Source organism: Sinocyclocheilus anshuiensis, unplaced genomic scaffold, assembly GCF_001515605.1.
Source record: "Sinocyclocheilus anshuiensis isolate Anshui unplaced genomic scaffold, SAMN03320099.WGS_v1.1 scaffold13, whole genome shotgun sequence".
NCBI classification, from domain to species: Eukaryota; Metazoa; Chordata; class Actinopteri; order Cypriniformes; family Cyprinidae; genus Sinocyclocheilus; species Sinocyclocheilus anshuiensis.
The window spans coordinates 3,354,481-3,361,368 of NW_015538026.1; the positions used below are offsets into that span (position 1 = coordinate 3,354,481).

At 37.5% G+C, this 6,888-nt stretch overlaps 1 protein-coding gene across 1 annotated transcript in view; it reads left to right on the plus strand.

Moving 5' to 3' along the window:
• LOC107680191 (glutamate receptor ionotropic, delta-2-like) overlaps window positions 1-6,888 on the plus strand; it is a 415,350-nt gene that overhangs the window by 321,208 nt on the left and 87,254 nt on the right. The gene's annotated exons all lie outside the window — the stretch shown is intronic.

Genomic DNA, 6,888 nt, shown 5'->3' on the forward strand with positions numbered 1-6,888 from the left:
CCGTGCAAAAATAACAAGGGAGCTTGTCGGCTTCTGCAGTAAAACATGAACTCGCGATGCCTTGAAAGTGGACAAAACCGGCTTTTTTGAGAAAACGTGTTTAGGGTTCAGATCATGCTATATGTGGAGAATAATGCATGACAATCAGCTCATATTTTTTAAAAGTGGCGTTTATCGTTTTTTTTTACAAATTAACTCTTCATATATACAGTCATGGCCAAATGTTTGACAGTGACATAAATTTTGTGTTTTGCAAAGTTTGCTGCTTCAGTATTTGTAGATTATTTTTCCACATGTTTCAATGAAAGAAACCCCATTTCAATGACTTACAATCAACCTGCAAAATGACAGTTTTAATGTGCTTGTAATGCTGGTCTGTTCTTAAAGTGTTCCAGGCTCATTAAAGAGTCTGTGATTGATATATTTATAGGCGGACGTCCTTGAGCACGCTGCCGGGTGGCGTTGAAGAAATTATTAAAAATTTACACGTAACAAAGAAGCAGATCCCTGGAGGTCGTTAATACATGCAGCAGACGAAGAAATACTTTCACAAGCAAGATTTTATACAGTCGTGGCCAAAAGTTTTGGCAGTGACAAATTTTGTGTTTGGAAAGTTTGCTGCTTCAGTATTGAAAATGGTGGAAAATGAACGGATCATCACCAAATTGCTCATGGATCGTTGGAAAAAATCGCTCTTGCAGGACGTTTTGATACCATTCATGGCAGTTTTTTTGGGCAGAATTATGAGAGAGCCCACTCCCTTGGTTGAAAAGCAACCCCACACATGGATGGTCTCAGGATGATCTCCCAAACAGTCAGAAGGGAGCTTCATCAGAGAAAATAACTTTGCACCAGTCTTCTGCTGCCTTGTACTTCCAGCAGAATTTCAGTCTGTCTTTGACGTTTTTCTTGAAGAGAAGTAGCTTCTAAAGCTTGACACCAGGCCGTTATCCAAAAGTCTTGGCCTCACTGTGCGTGCAGATGCTCTCACACACCAACCTGCTGCCATTCCTGAACAAGCTCTGCAATTTGTTTGCAGGTGATAAGGAAGCAGAAGTTTTCATAGTTTTCTAATTCAAAATCAGATTCCATCTGGTTTGTGCAGTTCACACCTTTATAAAACACACAGATTTGAGCCACTTTTGCCTGGAGTCTTAATGTAGCATTTTAGTCTTATATTATATTATAGTGCTATCATGTTAATATTCGGCAGCATCTATTAAAAATTAAACAACAGAGTTTGTCTTTTCCATAACACCGGCTCTGAATGTTCTGCTCAAAGACCCCTGGGTGATAAGTTGACGACTTGTATTTGCAGTTCACAGGTTTTCCAGCTGGGCATTATTTAGAGTCTTTCCATAGAGACTAATTGAAGCTGTGAAGTTTTAGAGTGCAAAATTATAATTTCTAGTTCAACCATTGTATTAAAATCAAGATTAATTGTTCCTCAAAAATGAAAGGAAAAAACAAAGAAAGATAGAGTGCCTGTGCAGTACCATAGAGCCTTGTGGTGAAGCATATGTTTAGGGAGGCGGGGAGCTTGGAACCATGGGACATGTTGTCGTTTGTAAAGTAAACCTTCAGGTGGATGGGGAAGGCGCATGCTCCCTGCTGGTGGCTGATTGAGCTCTCCCTTCGGTCTTACAGCTAGTTGGTAGGGGCCCGCCGGCTCCTTGCAACTTAAACTCCCCACTGCTCCTAGCTGCCCCAGTGGCAGGCGTGTCAGGATACACGATGTGCCAGCTCTGACAACTCTTCACTAGTCTGAGAAATGCTGGTGCTGTTCCAAAGACTAAAACTGACTGAGAACACACACACATCTGCCGTGAATCCTTGCAGTCTCAATACACCATGACACATGTTTTTGATTCACTCATCAGTGAATTTATAGCTGCATGCATGCGAGAATCTTCAAAACGTATGTAGAAGATGGAAGAAGTCTAAAGTAGTATAGTATATTCATAAGAATTAATAATCAAGTAATATATATGAATTTTTAATTCATTATATGAATTACTATGAATTCTTAATGAATGCATATACTGATATAGATTAAAAAAAAAACATTTTTAATAAATATTATAAATTGTTCATTCATAAACTTCATAGTATTTTTGGGGATTAGCACATGAGATTTTAAAACCTAAACTAGGCTTGTCATAAAAAGTTTAAAAAAATTTTTTTTAGATTTTAAATTATGTTTAAAGAGACTTATTGATCTTGACAGGAGCCTGCGGGGATCCTCTCTATGATATCGTTTCCTGTTCTATGTTCCTTCACTGTATGAGTTGATTTGGCAGACTAAAGTTTTTAGATAATATTTTTTCCAAGAAAAAATAGTAAGAAGTATATCATGATTTTAATGAGAATTTAGTTTTCTTTATTACGATATCAGAACATTTGCATAATCTAGAAATGCTTGGCATTATGCTCCCAAATATCAAAATATATTTTAATGCAAAAATTAAAAACATGCTCATCATAGAAGTGCTGAATTCACTGTATGTATGAATTGTGAATTCAGTGTGGTTTTAAATATATTACTAGAATAGTTTACCCAAAAATGAAAATTTGATGAAATTAGACTTACCCTCAAGCCTCCAATATAGATGAGTTTGTTTCTTCATTGGAACAGATATGGAGAAATTTAGCATTACATCTCTTTCTCACCAGTGGATCATGGATCAGCAGTGAATGGGTGCCGTCAGAATGAGAGTCCAAACAGCTGATAAAAGCATTACAGTAATCCATAAGTAATCCACACAACTCCAGTCCATCAATTAACATCTTGTGAAGTGAAAAGCTGCATGATTGTAAAAATCAAATCCATCATTAAGGTGTTTTAACTTTAAACCAGTTCTTCTGAGTCCATAATCCAGAATAAATTCTTTCTCTAGTGGAAAAGTCCTTCCCCTTTTAATGAAGAATTAATGATGAATTCCCCGTCTTAATGATGAATGCATTTATTACAAACACAGTATTTCGCTTCACAAGGTGTTAATTGATGGACTGGAGTCATTTGGATTATTGTGTTTTTATCATCTGTTTGGACTGTTATGCTGACGGCACCCATTCACTGGAGAGCATCCATTGGTGAGCAAGTGATATAATGTTAAATTTCTCCAAATCTATTCTGATGAAGAAACAAACTCATCTCTCTTGAATAGCCCGACGGTGAGTAAATTGTCAGCAAATTTTTTAATTTTGGATGAGCTTTTTCTTAAACAAATAGCATCGCTTCATTGACCCACATGCATACACGCAGCAACAATACTTACAGGATGATGTTAATGTTAGCAACATGCATCACCTTAGCCTGTGTTGATCCATGCCTGCTATCGATTTCCAAAGTAGTGGCAGAGATTGTCCACAAGATCCGTGTGAATATGAATCACTGCATGTGTAGTTGTGTGGAAGGGATGGCCGTATAATGAGAGAGGGAATCGATGCAACATGGGTTGAACACGGGTGTGGGGAGCCGTACCCCTTCTGGGCCGGCTCAATAAGAACAAGGCTACATCTCAGTGTAGATAAAAAACGACACTGGAGGAATCCTGTTAAAAGGGTCATTGTCAATGTGCTTTTGCTCCCAGTCTTAAGTGCTACAGATATTCTTCAGATGGTGCTGATGGCCAATTGGGAGAATCCGGCAGGGGTCTCGCTCAGGCCCCTCAGAGGGAAGTCTGATATATGGCACCTCTTGGCTATAGTGTGAGTTGGCATGCATATCCTCACTTCCTCTAATAGCTTATTGAGCGAGGGGGGTCTGGTGAGGATTAGAAAGCGCTGGCTTAATGTGCAGGCTGCATGAAGTCAATAACGCTCCTTCCATGATAAATCTGCCTGACATATTCCCAGAACCACTTCAGACATCAATAGGGATTTGTTTAAGAGAATATGAAAAATAAACAGCAGGCTATTATTTTCACTGGGCCGCCGGCACCACACTAGTGTGGTAATGGATCGCGATGGTTCGTGAGCGGAGCTGCTGGAGACTCTGGAAGGAGATGTTTGCTGTTAACATGATGGTTGGTCATTGGCCTTCAGCTAGCAGCTGTGTTAAATACAGCCATTCAGGCCTGAGAAAGCTCCTTGCTAAGTTGAGCTCCTCCAACTTCCGACTTTGCAAGATTGCATTCAGCAATTTTTTTAGTGCAGAAAAACAAGGGTATGTAATTCATTGGTGTTGTCAAGTGATTGGAATATTATGCTAGTGTGATTTCTAATGAAATTAAAAAGTTCTAGTTTGTGATTTTCATTTACTTCAGTAAAGTAGGAATTCAACTAGATTCAGACTTCATGATGTTAAAGGGAAAGAAAAGGGATGTTAAAAAAAGTCAGCTTTTGCTCCATTTCTGTTCCAACCGGTCTGTGATTTATTTTTTATTTCTTTATTTTGCATTTAGACTAAAATATATAAGCCTTTATTCACTGATAAGGGAAGTTTTTTTTTGTTTTTAAGGACCTGTTCCTCACACAGATTATATGGCTTCAGAAGACTTTGAACTTTTTTATCCTTTTGGAGTTTTCAAAATTGAAATGTAAGTAGTTCTATAGGGAAAAAAGGAACATTTAATTTATTTAGAATTCCTCTTATTGTGAAAGTTAACATCATACAAGTTTGAAATGACAGAGTTTAATTTGATTAATTTTAATTAATTACTTTTTTTTTGTCATCCTCTTCAGGTTCTGTTTGGAATGTTCCACCCAGAATAGACTGATTCTTTGTAGTGTTTAAGATGTTAAGAGTTTGAATATGAGAGTAAAGTCTTGAGTCTGAAAAAAGGTTGAATAAATGATTGTGATATGTTGAATGAATATGGCTATTGAGAGGTATATTTGTGTGTTAAGAAAAACAAGATGTGGGGCTACCTTTGGTCTTTTTGGTTTTGATCAAACAGTTAGATGAACCATATGTGCCCACTGTGATACTTTAATCTGGTTCTGAAGACTTCTTCCCTTTGTAATTTTGAGTTTTCAGTTTCTTTCATTACTCTTCAGAACTAGGGGTGCAACGGATCGTAGATGATCCGTTATCTGTACGGACCAGGACCCACGGTTCGGCACGCATGTGATTCGCGGATTAACTGTTAAGTTTAATCATCATAGAGTGAACGTTTATCATTTGCACGTTTTGTCTTGCCAGTTTACACATTCAAGCAGTTTTAACTCACGTGCTTTTTTCTGTGCGCAGAGCCGCGCGCAACCGAAGCGCACACACGCAGAGCGAGAGAGAGGCGCGATTCAGACACAGAGTGATTCCTTTTTTTTACATAAACACAAAGTTATGTTAAAATACCCGCTTTGGCAAGTATTGTAGTAAACGCAGTCGGTTATTTCTTAAGTGAACGTAAACCGGTGAGAAAGAAACCGGATGTGTGTCATTGTATTAGGCGGGCGTGCATTTGGTCTTAAAGCGACAGCAGCCAATAAATACCTGTTTCTGTCTGCTAATCAAATAACACCACAGCTCTAACAAAGATTAATCTGTATTTAACTTGTTCAAATCCGTATATGATCCGAACCGTGAATTTTGTGATCCGTTGCACCACTCTTCAGAACTGAGTGTTGTGTCCCTCAAGTTGATCTTGAATAGTCCATCTTTTAGAAATAGTGCAAATGTACTTGTGTCTCTGCCATGCTTCCATAGTTTTGGGAACTTGCTTGTCATTGAGTCTTTTCACAATTCTGTGTAACATGCAGCATTGTCAGCATTACTGAGGACGTTTCCACTGCTCACACAGAGTCCTCTCTAAACCTCCTCCTTATAAAAATAAGCATTTTCTCTGTGTGACCTTCAGAAACTCTCCAGAGCCAGTTTGGCAGTGTATGACAATGTTTGTAGACCTTTTATGAAACACCAGTAGGCCCAAGGCTCAGACTAAATCCAAATCGCATCATATCCACCTCCACAATAGTCTGCCAAGCTGGTTTTGGAGATCCAAAGAGACTCCGCTCGTCTTTATCAGTGGAGAACGACTAATCAATTCAAATGGCAGTCTCGCTGCTTCAGAAGAACGGTTTCTTCAGCCATAGGCAGAGCTAATGCTTGTATGATGAGTGTGAATCCGGGTATATATTTTTCATTTAAAATCCTTTTCGTGAAGACTTAATTTCTTTGATGTGAGCACAGTAAAACCTTAAATCCCTAATTGAGCATTAGGGATCTTATGAGTCAGCCAAAACCCACTATGAATAATGTATGACTGACAAGCACCATCAAGTTAAGTAATGTTTTGATAAATGTGAATCTTTATATAGAATTGAGAGAGAATGTTTGTTCGGACCCCTTTCCTATTGAATTTGGCGTTTTTGTTATTATTTCAGAGTATTCATGCCTTAATTTTCATTCCAAGAACTTATGAACTGAACTGAAGTGTTTGAAGTGAACCATGTAAATGTCTGGAGAAACTCTACTTTCACTACTTTTAGTATGATAATGTTGGAATGCTAATGATTTAGCATGTCAGTGTTGTTACAACCAATCTTGTCCTGGTGTGAGAGTGAGACAGTTTCCTCTTTGAAATGAATCAGAGATCATCACTAGAATGTTCTTTGCCCAAATGTACCATTTCAATTGATCAAAATTGACATTATCATTATCATAGCATTATCATATAAATAATTTGTAGATTTTATATATTAAATATATACAAATATATTAAAACGGGAAAAGACGGAAAAATAAATATGCATATTTTTAAGAATAATTGATGTAGTCTTGACAATGTTCAATTTGAAAATATGCATCTACACTTTTCGATGCGTTGTTTTTCTGTTTGTGAACAGATGATTCCTTCTGTTTGTCAAGAGAACACCGTCATCTCATTTTTATAAAAATATTAATAAAATTAAGCTTTCATCTTAAAGGTTTTTTATATAAATAAA